The sequence below is a fragment of the Somniosus microcephalus genome, chromosome 27, assembly GCF_052327205.1.
Source record: "Somniosus microcephalus isolate GS21.2 chromosome 27, FLI_Smic_1.0, whole genome shotgun sequence".
Taxonomy (NCBI): Eukaryota; Metazoa; Chordata; class Chondrichthyes; order Squaliformes; family Somniosidae; genus Somniosus; species Somniosus microcephalus.
The window spans coordinates 5,258,885-5,278,640 of NC_141013.1; the positions used below are offsets into that span (position 1 = coordinate 5,258,885).

Consider the following 19,756-nt stretch of genomic DNA (forward strand, 5'->3'; position numbering starts at 1 on the left):
TGAAATTGGCTTTCCCCTAGTTAAACATTTTTACTCTAGATTGCTCCCTGTCCTTTTCCATAGCTAATCTAAACCTTATGGTATTATGATCACTGTTCCCTAAATGTTCACCTGCTGACACTTGCTCCACTTGACCTACCTCATTCCCCAGGTAGACCTACTTCAATTCTTGCTTTGGGTCATTCCAAAACAAGTTGTGTAAATGAAAGAGCAACACCGATATTTTATGGATCAAGAGTTAAAATTAACAGCATGGATACATCAACAAGTCTAGTTTCTCTGGTCAAACATACATTTCAGCATAAAAATTTGAAGGCAGTGAAATAGACACTAGATTTTTAAGTGGATCCTCAATTGCCTCCTTTCCATGCAAACTCTACCACCTAGAAGGACAAGGACAGCAGGCGCATGGGAACACCACCATCTCCAAGCTCCCCTCCAGGTCACACACCATCCTGACTTGGAAATTTATCGGCCATTTTTTCACCGTCGCTGGGCCAAAATCCAGGAACTCGCTCCCTAACAGCACTGTGGGAGCACCTTCACCACACGGACTGCAGCAGTTCAAGAGGGTGGCTCACCACCACATTCTCGAGGGCGACTAGGAATGGGTAATAAATGCCGGCCTTGCCAGCGACGCCCACATCCCGTGAATGAATAAATAAAAGGGCCGGGCTCTGAGCTCCGGGTCTGTACTCATTGTGTCACTGGCTTCCTGCATGAAATAAAATACGATTTGCTCACTCGCAGGAACTGTGCTGAGCAAGATTTTTCACCTTAAAGAGTAAACACAGAGCGAGAATAAAAATGCCGAGTCAGCTTGTACCCAAGTAAGAATGGAACCTGTAATGATCAGTAACATGTCATTCTAGAATTGTACACTAGGTGGAGCTGTATGTTTAAGAGTGATCTACCCACAAGGCAGTAGTCAAGATGGATGCCTGTACACTAGTCCACATGGCTGAATAAATGACAAGCTCAAGCTAGTTGTTCATAATGAAAATGTCTATTTATTTATGAACATAACATGGTACCAGGATTGGTAATATCTGCTGAATATTGTGAAACGCGACATGGAGAATTTGAAGCCACCGGAGGATTTGACACTCATGGGGAATGTCGACTGCTATTGGCGGACTTTCAAACAACAATTCAAACTCTACATTGCCGCCATCAGGTTCGGTACGAAGCCAGATGCAAGGAAAATAGTGTTACTGCTCATGGTTGCAGGCCCGCAGGTGATAGAGGTATTTAATACATTTGTATTTGATCAAGAGGACAGAGAAAAAATGGACGATGTGCTAAAGAAGTTTGATACACATTGTTCTCCCAAAAAGAACGAGACCTATGAGAGTTACGTGTTCCGTTCACGGACGCAGCAGCAAAATGAGACTTTTGATAGCTTTCTGACCGATCTGAAACTGAAAGCACAGACATGTAATTTCTCTGAACTGAAATCATCCATGATTCGTGACCAGATTGTGTTTGGTATTCATGATAAAAAAGTCAGGGAAGGTTTGTTGAGAGAAACCGAACTAACATTGGAGGATGCTGTGAAAATATGCCATGCCAGTGAGCTAGCTCAGAAGCACGCGAAGACTTTCAGTGAAATTAATAATAATACGACTGTAATGAGTGACTGTGCTGCTGTCGGTGCTGTGTTCTGCAAGGGGAAGAAACATGGGCAGAACAGAAATGCAAAGCAATCGGAGGATGGAACTTTTAATTGTAAACGCTGTGGTTACCAGCACCAGTCAAGACAATGCCCAGTGTTTGGAAAAATGTGCACAAAATGTAATGGAAAGAATCACTTTGCCAAACAATGCTTTTCAAAAGTAAAAACAAAGAAAGGGCAACAAGTCAATGTGAGTGAGGACACTGATTTAAGTGAGACATTTTTTGTAGGAATGGTGTCATGTGATAATATAGAAAAGGATACAGAAAATGTGCAGCCCTCAGGAATGGACAATGCTGAACATAAAGTTAATGCAGTAAAAGAGGACAAATGGATGATGCCACTGCAGGTAAATGGAGCATTAGTTACATTGAAACTAGACACTGGGGCAAAAGCAAACTTAATCAGTATGAGTGACATTAAAAGTATGAAAGGAAAGCCCAAAATACAGAAAAAGTCAGTACTACTGAAGAACTATAATGGACAGAAAATAGAGAGCTTAGGTGTATGCAGACTGAAAGTGACAGTCAAACACAAAGTGCATCATCTCATGTTTTCTGTTGTGGCTGAAGGACTTGATTCACTACTAGGTGACAAAGCTTGTGAGGTCTTAGAACTGGTCAAGAGAGTCTACCATATAAACTGTGCCATAAGCAGACCAGATGACTCGGTGGATTCTGTAGTGAGTAATTTCCAGGATGTGTTCAAAGGATTTGGAGTTCTACCATTCACTTACAAGATCCAGCTAAAGGAGGATGCTCAGCCAGTGGTACATGCTCCACGGAGAGTTCCAGCACCTCTGCATGACCGGCTCAAGAAAGAACTGGACAGAATGCCCACACTAGGTGTCATCAGGAAAGTCAAAGAGCCAACAGACTGGGTTAACTCCATGGTGTGTGTAGAGAAAAAGAACAATGATCTAAGAGTATGCATGGATCCAAAGGACTTAAATGGAAACATAAAACGTGAACACTTCCAGATTCCCAAGCGAGAAGAAATCACCAGTGAAATGTCAGGTGCCAGATACTTCAGAAAGCTCGATGCCTCACAAGGATTTTGGCAACTAAAACTGGATGAGGAGAGCACCAAATACTGTACCTTCAACACACCATTTGGCAGGTATTGTTTCCTCAGAATGCCTTTCGGGATAATATCTGCATCTGAAATCTTTCATAGAGCGATGGAACACATAATTGAAGGTCTGGAAGGAGTTCAGGTCTCTGTTGATGACATCATCATCGAGGGCTCCACACTGAAAGAACACAATGAGAGACTGACTAAAGTGCTACAGAGCATACACTGGAATGGACTGAAGCTCAACAAAGCCAAGTGTCAGGTTGGGGTCCAGGAAGTCACTTTCCTAGGAGATAATCTATCTGGTAAAGGAATAGAGCCAGATAAGGAAAAAGTAAATGCCATACTGAAAATGCCCAGACCCACTGACAAAAAAGGAGTGGTACGCATCATGGGGATGATAAACTTCATTGGAAAGTTCATTCCTAACTTGTCAGCCAAGATAAGGATACAGAAAATGTGCAGCCCTCAGGAATGGACAATGCTGAACATAAAGTTAATGCAGTAAAAGAGGACAAATGGATGATGCCACTGCAGGTAAATGGAGCATTAGTTACATTGAAACTAGACACTGGGGCAAAAGCAAACTTAATCAGTATGAGTGACATTAAAAATATGAAAGAAAAGCCCAAAATACAGAAAAAGTCAGTACTACTGAAGAACTATAATGGACAGAAAATAGATAGCTTAGGTGTATGCAGACTGAAAGTGACAGTCAAAGACAAAGTGCATCATCTCATGTTTTCTGTTGTGGCTGAAGGACTTGATTCACTACTAGGTGACAAAGCTTGTGAGGACTTAGAACTGGTCAAGAGAGTCTACCGTATAAACTGCGCCATAAGCAGACCAGATGACTCGGTGGATTCTATAGTGAGTAATTTCCAGGATGTGTTCAAAGGATTTGGAGTTCTACCATTCACTTACAAGATCCAGCTAAAGGAGGATGCTCAGCCAGTGGTACATGCTCCACGGAGAGTTCCAGCACCCCTGCGTGACCGGCTCAAGAAAGAACTGGACAGAATGACCACACTAGGAGGCACCTGGAAAGTCAAAGAGCCAACAGACTGGGTTAACTCCATGGTATGTGTAAAGAAAAAGAACAATGCTCTAAGAGTATGCATGGATCCAAAGGACTTAAATGCAAACATAAAACGTGAACACTACCAGATTCCCAAGCGAGAAGAAATCACCAGTGAAATGTCAGGTGCCAGATACTTCAGAAAGCTCGATACCGCACAAGGATTTTGGCAACTAAAACTGGATGAGGAGAGCACCAAATACTGTACCTTCAACACACCATTTGGCAGGTATTGTTTCCTCAGAATGCCTTTCGGGATAATATCTGCATCTGAAATCTTTCATAGAGCGATGGAACACATAATTGAAGGTCTGGAAGGAGTTCGGGTCTATGTTGATGACATCATCATCTAGGGCTCCACACTGAAAGAACACAATGGAGACTGACTAAAGTGCTACAGAGCATACACCAGAATGGACTGAAGCTCAACAAAGCCAAGTGTCAGTTTGGCGTCCAGGAAGTCACTTTCCTAGGAGATAATCTATCTGGTAAAGGAATAGAGCCAGATATGGAAAAAGTAAATGCCATACTGAAAATGCCCAGGCCCACTGACAAAAAAGGAGTGCTACGCATCATGGGGATGATAAATTTCATTGGAAAGTTCATTCCTAACTTGTCAGCCAAGACAGCCTGTCTGCGAGACCTGCTACAAAAAACAAATGAGTTTGCATGGACAGAAAGACATGAACAAGAGTGGATGAACCTCAAAACAGTGCTGACAACCACACCTGTACTCACCTTCTTTGACCCAACAAAGAGAATCAAAGTGTCAACAGATGCATCAAAAGATGGCCTAGGCGCGGTCTTGCTACAAGCAGAGGGTGAAGATTGGAAGCCTGTTGCCTATGCCTCCAGGTCTATGACTGACTCTGAGTGTCGATACGCCCAGATTGAAAAGGAATGTCTAGGCTTGGTAGTTGGACTAGAAAAGTTCCATGGCTATATATATGGACTTCCCACCTTCACAGTTGAGACAGACCACTGCCCACTGGTTGCCATCATAAAAAAACATCTGAATGAGATGTCTCCAAGGATTCAATGACTCATGATGAAGCTGCAAAGATATGACTTTGAACTGATCTACACACCAGGCAAACACATAGTGTTAGCAGATGCACTATCCCGAGCACCCACAATGAGTCATGTGAGCTCTACTGAGGAAGACGTGGATGTTCATGTGAGTATGGTCACTGCTGCGCTGCCCGTGTCAGACACAAAATCAAAGCAAATAGCAGAAGAAACAGTAAAAGATACAGTGTTACAAACAGTAATAGAGAACATTCATCATGGTTGGCCAAAAGGTTCCTGTCCAAAGTACTATCACATCAGGTCAGAGATAAGTGTCGCAAGTGGACTATTACTAAAACAGAACAGAATAGTCATTCCACAGGCTCTACGTCAAGACATGCTCAAAAGGATTCATGAGGGACACCTCGGAATTGAAAAATGCAAAAGGAGAGCAAGAGACACTGTTTATTGGCCTGGCATAAATAAGGACATTGAGAACATGATAGGCATATGTGAGACATGTCAGAAACACCAAAACAAACAAGCAAAGGAACCAATGATAGTAGCTGACTTACCAACAGCACCATGGCAAAAGGTTGGTATGGACCTCTTTCATTTGAATGGTAAAGACTATCTAATAGTGATTGACTACTATTCTAACTATCCTGAGATGGCGCTGCTCTCAAGCAGATCAGCAAGCAGTGTCATATTGCATGTTAAATCCATCTTCGCCAGACATGGAATTCCCAGGATTGCCGTTAGCGACAATGGTCCGTGCTTCAACTGTAAGGAGTGGCAACAGTTTGCAGCACATTATGACTTTCAACACATCACATCCAGTCCTCTGTATGCTCAGTCGAATGGTAAGGCAGAGAAAGGTGTTCAAGTTCTCAAACAGCTACTGAAGAAAGCAACAGAAAGCAAGTCTGATCCTTATCTCGCCCTGCTGAGCTTCCGAGCCTCCCCTTTAGACTGTGGTTCTTCACCTGCTGAACTCCTAATGGGTCGCAAGTTGTGCACCACACTACCCTGCTGTGCAAAAGAAAAGCAGAGTAAGGAACTGAGACAGAGACTTCAACTGTTAAAGCTGAAACAGAAATCACACTATGACAAGTCATCCAAAACTCTGAAACCATTGACAAGGGATGATGTTGTCAGGATAGAGGATCCAGATGCATGGAACAGGAACGCTACAGTTCTTGAGGAAGTAGGACCAAGGTCATACACTGTTACAACTGAGGAAGGACAGATTCTCAGGAGGAACCGCCGTTCCCTCCTGAAAGCACAAGAAACTATCCAAGAGCAAATCGATGACAATGCCGCAAATGAATCTTGTCACTCACCACCAGAACAATCTAACACAAACACACATACAGGCTCTCATGAAAACACATCAGACTTACCTGTGCTGAGAAGATCCACACGTGAAGTAAAAAAGCCTGATAGACTTAATCTTTGAGTACAAAGAAAACTATAATAAAAGAATGAAAAGCTTAGAGTTCATAAAGTAAAGCTTTGAAAATATGTTGACTGTTGTGAAGATGTTTATGTCGTTATGATTGATTGATATTGATTTTGTTTAACCTCAAAGAAAGGGGGGATGTAATGATCAGTAACATGTCATTCTAGAATGGTACACGAGGTGGAGCTGTATGTTTAAGAGTGGTCTACCCACAAGGCAGTAGTCAAGATGGATGCCTGTACACTAGTCCACATGGCGGAATAAATGACTAGCTCAAGCTAGCTGTTCATAATGAAAACATCTGTTTATTTATGAACATAACAGAACCCGTCACTGTAAACCCAGCCCACACGCAGCTCAGAGCTCATTTACATACCCATAATGCCATACATAGTTCTTTGCAAAGGAAAGCCAAATAAACTTTCAGGTTTTGATGGTGGTTTTCACAGAGGTTGAAGATTTCAGTTACTTTTCCTGATCTGTGTTAATAGGTTTTCTCTGTTACGTTTAGTTCCAACAGCTCAGTGCAACTTTAAAGAGGCGTGTCACTGCCTGGGTGTGAGGAGCTGAGTGTGGTCATTCAGTGTACTCTGGTTTTTTTTTTTTTTCCCCGATGGTATAAATCGTTTGCCTTTTACTAAAGATTTTCTTGGCGAGGAGCATTCAGAGTTTGAAGTAATTTTTGAGGCCCTGCTTCTTGTGGGGCTGTCTAAATGCTGAAAGAAAGATTTATGCGTAGTTATTGAATGTGCAAGTTAAGGTAACTGACTGGCCTGCAGTTGCTGAGTTTATCTTTACACCCTTTTTTGAACAATGGTGTAGTATTTGTAATTCTCCAGACTTCTGGTACCATTCCTGTATCCAAGGAGGATTGGAATATTATGGCCAGTGCCTTTGTGATTTCTGCCCTCAATTCCCTCAGCATCCTAGGATGCATCCCATCCGCTCCTGGTGATTTATCTACTTAACGTACAGCCAGCCTTTCTAATACCTCTTTTTCAATTTTATCCTATCAAGTGTCTCTACTACCTCCTCCTTCACTATGTCTATGGCAGCATCCTCTTCCTTGGTGAAGATAGATGGAATGTACTCATTTAGTATCTCAGCCATGTCCTCTGCCTCCATGTGTAGGTCTCCTTTTTGGTCTCTAATCGGCCCTACCCTTTCTCTTACTACCCGTTTACAATTTATATGCCTATAGAAGACTTTTGGATTACCTTTTATGTTGGTTGCCATTTTATTCTCATGTCCTCTCTTTGACTCTCTGATTTTCTTTTTCACTTCTCCTCTGACCTTTCTATATATAGCCTGATTCTCAGATGTATTTGCAATCTGACATCTGTCATATGCTCTCTTTTTCTACTTCATCATATTCTCTATCTGTTTCGTCATCCAGGGATGTCTGATTTTATTTGCCCTACCTTTCCCCCTCGTGGGCATGTACCTCGATTGTACCCGAACTATTTCCTCTTTAAAGGCAGCCCATTGTTCCACTACAGTTTTGCCTGTCAATCTTTGATTCCAGTTTACCCGGGCCAGATCCGTTCTCATCCCACTGAAATTGGCTTTCCCCTAGTTAAACATTTTTACTCTAGATTGCTCCCTGTCCTTTTCCATACCTAATCTAAACCTTATGATATTATGATCACTGTTCCCTAAATGTTCACCTGCTGACACTTGCTCCACTTGACCAACATCATTCCCCAGGTAGACCTTCTTCAATTCTTGCTTTGGGTCATTCCGAAACAAGTTGTGTAAATGAAAGAGCAATACCGATATTTTATGGATCAAGATTTAAAATTAACAGCATGGATACATCAACAAGTCTAGTTTCTCTGGTCAAACATACATTTCAGCATAAAAATTTGAAGGCTGTGAAATAGACACTTGATTTTTAAGTGGATCCTCAATTGCCTCCTTTCCATGCAAACTCTACCACCTAGAAGGACAAGGACAGCAGGCGCATGGGAACACCACCATCTCCAAGCTCCCCTCCAGGTCACACACCATCCTGACTTGGAAATTTATCAGCCGTTCCTTCATCGTCGCTGGGTCGAAATCCAGGAACTCCCTCCCTAACAGCACTGTGGGAGCACCTTCACCACACGGACTGCAGCAGTTCAAGAGGGCGGCTCACCGCCACATTCTCGAGGGCGACTAGGAATGGGTAATAAATGCCGGCCTTGCCAGCGACGTCCACATCCCGTGAATGAATCAATAAAAAGGCCGGGCTCTGAGCTCCGGGTCTGTACTCATTGTGTCACTGGCTTCCTGCATGAACTAAAATACGGTTTGCTCACTCGCAGGAACTGTGCTGAGCAATATTTTTCACCTTAAAGAGTAAACACAGAGCGAGAATAAAAATGCCAAGTCAGCTTGTACCCAAGTAAGAATGGAACCACCATTTCCAAGACTGTCACTGACCTCATCTCCTCTGGAGACCTTCCCCCCGCTGCCACCAACCATATAGTTCCCCAACCCCGCACAGCCCGCTTCTACCTCCTTCCCAAGATCCACAAACAGGACTGCCCTGGTAGACCCATCGTTTCAGCCTGTTCTTGCCCCACGGAACTTATCTCTTCCTATCTTGACTCTATCTTTTCTCCCCTTGTCCAGTCTCTTCCCACCTACATCTGCGACTCTTCCGACGCCCTCCGCCACTTTAACAGTTTCCAGTTTCCTGGCCCCAACTGCTTCCTTTTCACCATGGCGTACAATCCCTCTACACCTCCATCCCCCACCAGGATGGCCTGAGGGCGCTCCGCTTCTTCCTTGAACAGAGGCCCGTCCAGTCCCCATCCACCACCACCCTCCTCCGCTTGGCTGAACTTGTTCTCACATTGAACAACTTCTCCTTTAACTCCACTCATTTCCTCCAAATTAAAGGTGTTGCTATGGGTACCCGCATGGGTCCTAGCTATGGCTGCCTTTTCGTGGGCTATGTGGAACAATCTTTGTTCGAGTCCTACTCAGGTCCCCTCCCTCACCTCTTTTTCCGATACATTGATGACTGTATCGGTGCCGTTTCCTGCTCTCGCCCCGAACTAGACAATTTCATTCACTTTGCCTCCAATTTCCACCCTTCCCTCACCTTCACATGGTCCATCTCTGACTCTTCCCTTCCCTTCCTCGACTTCTCCGTCTCCATCTCTGGGGATAGGTTATTGACCAATATTCACTACAAGCCCACTGACTCCCACAGCTACCTGGACTACACTTCCTCCCACCCCGCCTCCTGTAAGGACTCTATTCCATTCTCCCAGTTTCTCCGTCTCCGCCGTATCTGCTCCGACGATGCCACCTTCCACGCCAATGCTTCCGACATGTCTTCCTTTTTCCGCAACCGAGGGTTCCCCTCTACCGTGGTCGACACGGCCCTCAACCGTGTCCGTTCTATCTCCCGCACTTCTGCCCTCACCCCTGCCCCTCCCTCCCGGAACCACGATAGGGTTCCCCTTGTCCTCACCTTTCACCCCACCAGCCTCCACATTCAACGGATCATCCTCCGCCATTTCCGCTACCTCCAAAGTGATCCCACCACCAAACACATCTTCCCCTCCCCTCCCCTTTCAGCATTCCGTAGGGACCGCTCCCTCCGAGACACCCTAGTCCACTCCTCTATCACCCCAAACAGCCCTTCCCCTTCGCCTGGCACCTTCCCGTGCAAGCGCAGGAGATGTAACACCTGCCCCTATACCTCCCTCCTTCCCACTGTCCAGGGCCCCAAACACCCCTTTCTGGTGAAACAGCGATTTACTTGTACTTCTTGCAATCTAGTATACTGTATTCGCTGCTTACGATGCGGTCTCCTCTACATTGGGGAGACCAAACGCAGATTGGGTGACCGCTTTGCGGAACACCTCCGTTCAGTCTGTGAGGGTGACCCCGAGCTTCCGGTCGCCTGTCATTTTAATTCACCGCTCCATTCCCACTCGGACCTCACCGTCTTTGGCCTCTTGTATTGTTCCACGGAAGCTCAACATAAACTCGAGGAACAGCAACTCATCTTCCGATTAGGCACTTTGCAGCCTCCCGGATTCAATATCGAGTTCAACAATTTCAGATCATAAGCTCGGCCCCTATTACTTTTTTACTTATAATTTTTTCCACCCCTTTGTTTTGGGTCCTCCTTTTCCGCCCCCCCCCCTCCTTTCCTTTTGTTTCTCTCTCTCACCTGGCAGCTGTCTCTTACCTGCCAGTACACTTCACACCTAATCTCAGCTGCCTTTTGTCTCCACGGGCCTATTACCATCTGAATACCTTTTATTGTCTCTTTTCCTTCTTTTGTTCGATCGCAGTCTTGCCTTCGATCTATTTTATTTTCTTTCCAGTTTTGAAGAAGGGTTTCGACCCGAAACATCAACTCAAATTTCTCTCCACGGATGTTGCCTGACCTGCTGAGATTTTCCAGCATTTTCTGTTGTTATTAAGAATGGAACCCGTCACTGTAAACCCAGCCCACATGCAGCACAGAGCTCATTTACATACCCGTAATAATGCTGTACATAGTTCTTTGCAAAGGAAAGCAAAATAAACTTTCATGTTTTGATGGTGGTTTTCACAGAGGTTGAAGATTTCAGTTACTTTTCCTGATCTGTGTTAATAGGTTTTCTCTGTTAGTTTTAGTGCCAGCAGCTCAGTGCAACTTTAAAGAGGCGTGTCACCGCCTGGGTGTGAGGTTCTCGACCCTTCCACCAATGGGAACAGTTTCTCTCTATCTACTCTGTCTACACCACTCATGATTTTGAACAACTCTATCAAATCTTTAATTCTTCAATTCCTGGAGTCTCCAGGGCAATCCTGGAGGGTTGCTAACTCTAAGTACGTTTGAAATAGTTTGCTTTGTTTCATCCATAGAATCATAGAATGATATAGCACAGGAGGAGGCCATTTGTTCCATCGTGTCTGTGCTGGCTCTTTGGTAGACCTATCCAAATCATCCCACTCCCCCATCTTTTTCCCATAGCCCTGTACATTTTTCCCTTCAAGTATTTATTCAATTTTCTTTTGAAAGTTACTATTGAATCTGTCCCACCGCCCTTTCATTCAGCGCATTCCAGATCACAACAACTCGCTGCGTAAAAAAATGTTTCCTCATCTCGCCTCTGGTTCTTTTGCCAATCCCCTTAAATCCGTGTCCTCTGGTTACCGACCCTTCTGCCACTAGAATCAGTTTCTCCTTATTTAGTCTATCAAAACCCTTCATGATTTTGAACCCTTCTATCGAATCTCCTCTTAACCTTCTCTGCTCTACGGAGAACAATCGCAGCTTCTCCAGTCTCTCCACATCACTGAAGTCCCTCATCAGTGTCATTTGCAAAAAAAGCAAATTGAGCTTTAGGTTTTGACAGTGGTTTTTACAGAGGTTGAAGATTTCAGTTACTTTTCCTGATCTGCGGTGAGATGATTTCGCCAGATGTCAGTTCCAGGAGCTCAGTACAACTTTAAAGAGGCGTGTCACCGCCTGGGTGTGAGGAGCTGAGTTTGGTCATTCAGTGCACTCTGGTTTCTCTTCATCAGATTGTATAAATCTTTCGCCTTTTACTAAAGATTTCCGTGGAGAGGAGCATTCAGAGTTTGGAGTAATTTTTCGAGGCCCTGCTTCTTGTGGGGTTGTCTAAATGGTGAAACGTTAACTCTGTTTCTCTCTCCACTGATGCTGCCTGACCTGCTGAGTGTTTCCTGCATTTTCTGTTTGTATTTCAGAATTCCAGCATCTGCGGTATTCTGCTCTTGTTCCAAGGTGCAGTACTTGGTTTCCCCAGGAAGGGGAGCCAATAATCCCCAATTCTACCCATAATGAGTGGAGTCGGACACATCCTTAAATCTGGAGAGAGCAACTCAGGTTAAGGCGATGATGGAAAACGAGGGTGGTGGGGTGGGGCGAGGCGGGGCGGAGTCACTGTAATACTGATTCGGGAAGCCATGAGGTGCTTCTACAGTCATGACCTTGGGTTAATAGTTACCAACTCTGGCTGGACGTAGTCCTGGAGGTTTCATCACATGACCGCCCGCCCCGCCCCGCCCCGCCCCGCCCCGCCTGGCCAACCAGTCTTTTTAATCCCATCTAATAAAAGTGTTCAAAGAAAATAACTTTTTTTTTTAACCCCCCACCTCCTCTATGATTTTTCTCCTGGGTTTTTGTTCGTAGCCCATCTCCTTTTGCCTTGAATATCTCTTAATGTCTCTTAATCTCTCCCGCCTTCCATCCTATCACAGACCTCCCCTTTTGTTCTTTCCTCCCCTCCCCCCTTTCCCAGCCCCTACACTTGCTTAAAAATCTGTTCCATTTCCTGCTTTTTTCCAGTTCTGACGAAAGGTCATCGACCCGAAACGTTAACTCTGTTTCTCTCTTCACAGATGCTGCCTGACCTGCTGAGTTTCTCCAGCATTTTCTGTTTTTATTTCAGATTTCCAGCATCCGCAGTATTTTCTTTTTGTATTTTGTGTTGTTTTGTCTGTAGCAGTGTCTTGGCGATTAATCTTTAAATCCAGGATAGTCCTGGAGTGTTGGCAATAATGCATAAATTATGTTGAAACAGGGCCTGATGATGTTTTTGTAGCTTCTTTATTTATTGATTTCCCACCCTGAGTTTTTAATTTTTTGTCTCGCAGCGTTCTCTGTGTCGTATGTTGAGCTCTAACCAGGACCGTGTGAATGTGGCCTCTAATGACACTCTATTGGATGAGTGGTTCAAGGGCACACAGTAAAACGTTGAAAGAATTATTGCAGCTTGTGACCTTCCTCAAGTGGATTCCTTCTCCGCAGGCTCCGTCTGAAGAAGGTCTCACTGTGTAAACGTCGTTTGAACTTTTGTGTTTTTGCTCATTCCTCACCATCCACCCCCCACACAAACGGTTCAAGAACGCAAGTTCTCGACATGGGAGAATCTGTGCAGGGCCAGTGGTCTCTTGTCACTCTGGCATTATCTCTGCCTCTGGAGTTCTTGTGCATAAACTGTTATTTGGGAAACAACTTGAGGTGCGACACGGGTAAGTGTGGCGATTCACGGGATTTACCAACATATGAAATTAACGGGCAGGGAAAGACCAGCTGGTCCATCAAGCCTGCCCCACACACCATGATGGCCGGAGCGGACACTTCTTACCAGCGTTCCCCGTAAGTTGCGTTTTGTTCTGTGCGGCCTGTTTCTTTTAACGCGCCGTCCCTTTAAATTTCTGCGCATGTGCGTGTTTACAGTGTAAAACATAGGAACATACGAATTAGGAGCAGGAGTAGGCCACTCGGCCCCTTGAGCTTGCTCCGCCATTCAATAAGATCATGGCTGATCTGATTACTCCACATTCCCGCCTACCCCCGATAACCTTTCACCCCCTTGCTCATCAAGAATCAATCTACCTCTGCCTTAAAAATATTCAAAAACTCTGCTTCCACCGCCCTCTGAGGAAGAGTTCCAAAGTCTCACGACCCTCTGTGAGAAAAAATTTCTCCTCATCTATGTCATAAATGGGCGACCCCTTATTTTTAAACAGTGACCCCTAGTTCTAGATTCTCCCACAAGAGGAAACATCCTCTCCACATCCACCCTGTCCAGACCCCTCAGAATCTTATATGTTTCAATCAAGTCACCTCTTACTCTTCTAAACTCCAGCAGATACAAGCCTAGCCTGTCCAACCTTTCCTCATAAGACAACCCACCCATTCCAGGTATTAGTCTAGTAAACCTTCTCTGAACTGCTTCCAACACGTTTACATCCTTCCTTAAATAATGAGACCAATACTGTACACAGTGCTCCAGATGTGGTCTCACCAATGTCCTGTATAACTGAAACATAACCTCCCTACTTTTGTATTCAATTCTCCTCGCAATAAACAATAACATTCTATTAGCTTTCCTAATTACCTGCTGTACCTGCATAGTAACCTTTTGCGATTCATGCACTAGCACACCCAGATCCCTCTGCATCTCAGAGCTCTGCAATCTCTCACCATTTAGATAATAGGCTTCTTTTTTAATCTTCCTGCCAAAATAGACAATTTCACATTTTCCCACTGATGTAAAAAGACTACTAAGCACTTGGTTTGAGTATAAAACAAGGCTTTAATCAACTGTTTCACAACCATGAGATTCTAGTTACATCACTAGTTCCTGGTTACAGAAACATCCTGAGCAAGCTGGGCCCACGCCCGAGTATTTATACTCCTTGGACGGCGCCACCAGCTGGCCACCCAGTGTTACTTCATGAGTCATGATAAGATTCATGACACCCACATTATACTCCATTTGCCAGATCTTTGCCCACTCACATAACCCATCTATATCCTAAAAGCCGGTGAGCAGCCCGGGCGGGACCTTTCCCATTACTGCGCGGCCATGCACACGCGCAGCTTAGAGGGAACATTGCTTCACACCCTGCCCCCACCCCCCCACCCACTCCATCCACATAATCTTCTGGGAGAGGCAAAAAAACAGAAAGCCCAGGGCCAATAAAGGGGGAAACAAACTGTGGAAAGTTCCTGTCCCACCCTCTGGTGCAGGATCTCACTCTTGCCCTTTAAGACAGCGTTATTCGCTAACTTTGGTCATTGGCCACTATCCCAGCCAGTCTGAGGAATTCTGCAGCGAGTAATTGGGTTGCGGCTCCATGATTGCGATTTATTTTCTTTTATTATCCATTCTCGGGATGTGGGCGTCGCTGGCAAGGCCGGTAGTTACTTGGTTGCCATGAGAACGGGATGTTGGGCCTTCTATCTTTGTAGCGGGTTTGATACAACTTGAGAGGCCACTTCAGAGGGCAGTTCAGAGTCAACCACATTGGTGTGGGGACTGGAGTCACGTATAGGCCCAGACCGGGAAAGGACGGCAGGTTTCCTTCCCTAAAGGACATTTAGTGAACCAGTTGGGTTTTACGACAATCCGACAGCTTCGTGGTCACTTGGACAGGTGACAGCATCTTATTGCGTAGAATCATAGAATCGCACAGCGCAGAAGGAGGCCATTCGGCCCATCGTGCCTGTGCCGGCTCTTTGAAAGAGCTCTCCAATTAGTCCCGCTCCCCCCTGATTTTTCCCCATAGTCTTGCAATTTTTTCTTTCCAAGTATTTATCCAATTCCCTTTTGAAAGCCACTATTATTTCCGGATTTTTAAAAAAAAATGAAATTCAAAATTCTCAAGCTGGCCTTCGGAGCAACACATCGCACGCAGCCTTCATCAGACTGGCTCTTCAGTGTGCTTGTGGTAATCGGGATTTCCAGACGTCAGCAGCTCTGTCCTTGAGCAATCAAGGACAAGAAAAGGTTAATTGACCCATTGAAGCTCCCCCGTTAGTACATTAACTCTCTCTTGATGGTGCTTGAGTGCAATTTGAATAACCCAAGTCTTGTGTCTGATGCCAGAAAAAACCATTTCAGATTACTGAAGCTCATCTCTCAGTACCCAAGCACTCCCATCACAGAATCCAGCTGTATTTTAAACATCCCCCAATGTCTAACCGCCTGACTGATTATTACTAACATTTATCACTCCTTGAATAAAACAGTTCTTGCCAGTGTCTGATGTAAATGTACTTTTCACTAAATTTCCACTTGCACCATCTTGGACCTACATTCCTGGTCTATCTTATTTGTATCGGTCTATATTTTATATACTTTGGCAAGATTCCCTCTTTAAGGGGTTTTCCTCGCCTCGTGTCAGGGTCTGTTGTAAACTCATTGATAGAGATTGATCGCTGTGATCGGTCAAGAACTCCATTATCGTTGGATCATGAATTTAAAAAAAAGTGAGAGCCAGCAAAGCGTTAATGAAAGGGAAGCAATTCTAACAAATGCCTCAGCATTAAGCTATTGACGTAAACTAGGTTGGTGTTGTACGCCTTGACCTTCAGAAGACATCTGACAAAGTCTCGTACAAAAGACATGCAGCAAAGGTGAAGGTTCATGAATCATTGATGAAATGGCAAATTAGACGGAGAATTGGCTTGACAAGAAGAAGCAGAGAGCAACCGTTAAGGGGATTGTTTAAGCTGAGTTGCAGTGACTGATGGAATGCCAAAGGAATCAGTTGTACAGCCCCTGCTGTCCACTGTATTAATTAATGAGGCAGGATCCCAGCGAAGGATGTGTAATCTTTTGTGGGAATTAAGATATACCAAGGAGAGGGATTTAGTTTAAAGGGTTTCACACAATTGAATGGCATATGGCATTCAATGTTGATTAACATAATGCACAGAGACACATAACAAATATCAGTAGTCAATAAGGTGTGTAACAATGAAGTCATTGTGCCTACAAAAAGGACACAAAGGGCACATTGAAATACCGATGGGATGGTTCTAAGGCTCAGATCATTGAGCTATGAGGAGAAAAAAAGAGAGAATCTAACCACCTCCTCTTGACATTCAGTAGCATTACAATCATCGATTTCCCTGCCATAACATGCTGGGTTCACCATTGACCAGAAACTCAACTGGACCAGCCACATAAATACTGTGGCCACAGGAGCAGGTCATGGGCACAAGTCAGGAGTGTGATGGAATACTCTCCACTTGCCTGGATGAGTGCAGCTCCAACAACACTCAGGAAGCTCGACACCATCCAGGGCAAAGCAGCCCGTTTGATTGGCACCCCATCCACCACCTCAAACATTCACTCCCTCCACCACCAGCGTACCGTGGCTGCAGTGTGTACCATCGACCTCTACCACATAGGAGGACAAGGGAAGCAGGCGCATGGGAACACCACCACCTCCAAGTTCCCCTCCAAGTCACACACCATCCTGACTTGGAAATATATCGGCCGTTCCTTCATCGTCGCTGGGTCAACATCCTGGAACTCCCTTCCTAACAGCACTTGGGGAGCAGCTTCACAACACGGACTGCAGCGGTTCAAGAAGGTGGCTCACCACCACCTTCTCAAGGGCAATTAGGGATGGGCAATAAATGCTGGCCTTGCCAGCGATGCCCACATCCCATGAACGAATTTTAAAAAAGATGCAGATAGCTCGATTTGTTTCCATGGGTATCCAACCTGTGCCATTAGGACCACTGCGATCTCAGAATCCTAGTATTCCAGCTCTCCCAGTCCAGGCAACTCTGTGTTTCTATTTCATATTCTCTGGTTTGACCCGTTTGAATTTTGTGGGTCTGGTGGTTTGGAAAGGGCTGTTGCTTCATTAATGGATAGATCCTAAAGCAGAACACCATTAGTATCAGAAGCTTATATATATATACACCCATTAATGGGAGCATAGATTTTCTTAAAGGTGAGAGACTAGGACCCATGGAGGAGCAAAGGGATTTAGGTGTCTATGCACACAAACCATTAAAAACTAGTGCACCGGTACAAAAGTAATCAAAAAACCGAAAGGATTATTGGCCTTTAGTTCAAGGGGACTGGAATACAAAGGGAAGGAAGTTATACTTCAGTTGTACAGAGCCTTGTTCAGACCTCACCTGAAGTAGTGCGTTCAGTTTTGGGCACCGCACCTCTGGAGGGGGCACAGCCCAGATTAATCAGAATGATACCAGGACTTAAAGGGTTAAATTATGAGGCCAGGTTGTATAAACTTGGCTTGTATGCCCTTGAGTTTAGAAGGATGAGGCGCGATTTAATCGAGGTGTTTAAAATGATTAAGGGGATTTGATAGAGTAGATAGAGAGAAACTATTTCCTCTGGTAGGGGAGTCCAGAACAAGGGGGCATAATCTTAACGTTAGAGCCAGGCCATTTAGGAGTGAAATTAGGAAGCGCTTGTCACTCAAAGGGTGGTGGAAATCTGGAACTTCCCAAAAGGCTGTGGATGCTGGGGGTCAATTGAAATTTGCAAGACTGAGATTGATAAATTTTTTTCAGGTAAGGGATATGGAACAAAGGCGGGTGGATGGAGTTGAGGTACAGACTAGCCGTGATCTAATAGAATGGCGGAACAAGCTCGAGGGGCTGAATGGCCTCCTCTAGTTTCTATGGGGGAAAAGTTCAATTGTTTGCGCCTCCTGCTAGTGCCTTAAGAGGGCGCTAATGGGGTGCAAAGCAACTAGCGCCCGGGCGCGGCGATGTTTGCGCCGCTCGCGAAATTAACTAGACATTTTGCGGCGGCGCTAAACACTACCGCCACGATCTCCTGCGCTGGCAGATTGTGACGCCAGTCAATTGTGCAACGCCCCGTTAGCGCCCCGGACCGGGTATTGAGTGGCGCCCCCTGCCTTACCGCCTGCCGCTAGCAACGACAGGTTGAGGGGAGCGTTTTGCTGTCAGAAAGGGACTGGGGGAGCGCTATTTAAAGGCGACCGCTTCCTGCCTTTTTTTGTCGGTGACATTTTTGCACCATGCATTCTGAGAGAGAGAGAGAGAGACTTCTGGAGAGATTCAACGCTGTGTGAAGGAGTTTTGAGTACTGAGCAGCACTTTGCAGGTTTATTTTGATTTTCCCTTCCTTGCTTCGCCAGCGCTCTGAGGTAGCACCTCGCTCCTCGGCCTTTGCACCTTAAGACAGGTGTGAAGTGCCTGATTTAGCACTCCAATCACCTCCAGGGGCGATAAAAGCCAAGTTTTCTGTCAGAGTCGATAATTAGCACCAGGCGCTAAACTTTGCGCACGGCCGATAATGGCGCCCCAAATGGGGCGATACTGAATTTTTCCCCCTATGTGTCTATGTTTCTATGATGTTTATATGTGCCCCCAAGACTCCATGATAGACTCCTATGTGGTCCACAAAGACAAAGGTTTGGGTATCCCTGGCTGTGGGCTGAATTTTGCCGGCGCTCAGAGGGTAGGTTCGGAGGCGGGTCCACCGTCAAAATCCGAAAGATTGACAGCGGGGCAGTATCCCGCTCTGAACCCGCCTCCTTGTGAGTTTCCCTCATGCCGGCTCTGCCTGCGCTTTGCAGACACGGCACTAAGTGGCGGGTCAGGCAATTCAGATTGTTAAGAGGGCTTGTAAAGCAATTTAATCACCATTTTCCCAGGTACAAAGCATTTTCCCAAGTTTTCCACGAGGTTCCCGTCGCTCGGGGATCACGCCAGGTAAGTATGTCGGGTTCTGAACAACTCTCCAGTTCTTTCAATAGGTGACAGCTGCAAAAGTGGGATAAAAGCTACCATTTTACAGCTGGTCACTTTCCAATCTCAGAAGCTTCAGCCTTCAGTATTTGGAACCCACTTTTGAGCTTTATGCACTCTTGAAGCATTTGGAGTAATCTCTCTATCCACTGTCACCTCCTTGGAGCAAGCTCTCTGACCATTGACTTCTGCCATCTCAACCTCAGCTGCCATTTATTCCATCAGCATCATTGCCCTTGAAACTCTCTCACCTTGGCCCTCAGAATCCCACCACGATCAGCCCCAACACCAGCAGCACCAGGCACACCAGCAGCACCAACATCCACACCAACCTTCTCTGCAATCAACTGATGCTGCACTGGATACAGGGCATCATCACCCGACCACATTGCTGCCCGGGATGCCAGTGATGGCCTCACCATGGCCAGATTTGCTTCACTT

General features: G+C 45.3%; 1 protein-coding gene, 1 non-coding gene and 1 pseudogene across 2 annotated transcripts in view; all 3 read left to right on the forward strand.

Annotated features, from left to right (window-relative positions):
• Positions 1-19,756, forward strand: part of morf4l1 (mortality factor 4 like 1) — a 215,451-nt gene that overhangs the window by 170,655 nt on the left and 25,040 nt on the right. The gene's annotated exons all lie outside the window — the stretch shown is intronic.
• Positions 6,883-7,004, forward strand: LOC147099932 (U5 spliceosomal RNA; annotated as a pseudogene).
• LOC147099933 (U5 spliceosomal RNA) lies at positions 11,795-11,912 on the forward strand. The gene has a single exon (XR_015073882.1). It is a non-coding gene; the product is annotated as a U5 spliceosomal RNA (small nuclear RNA).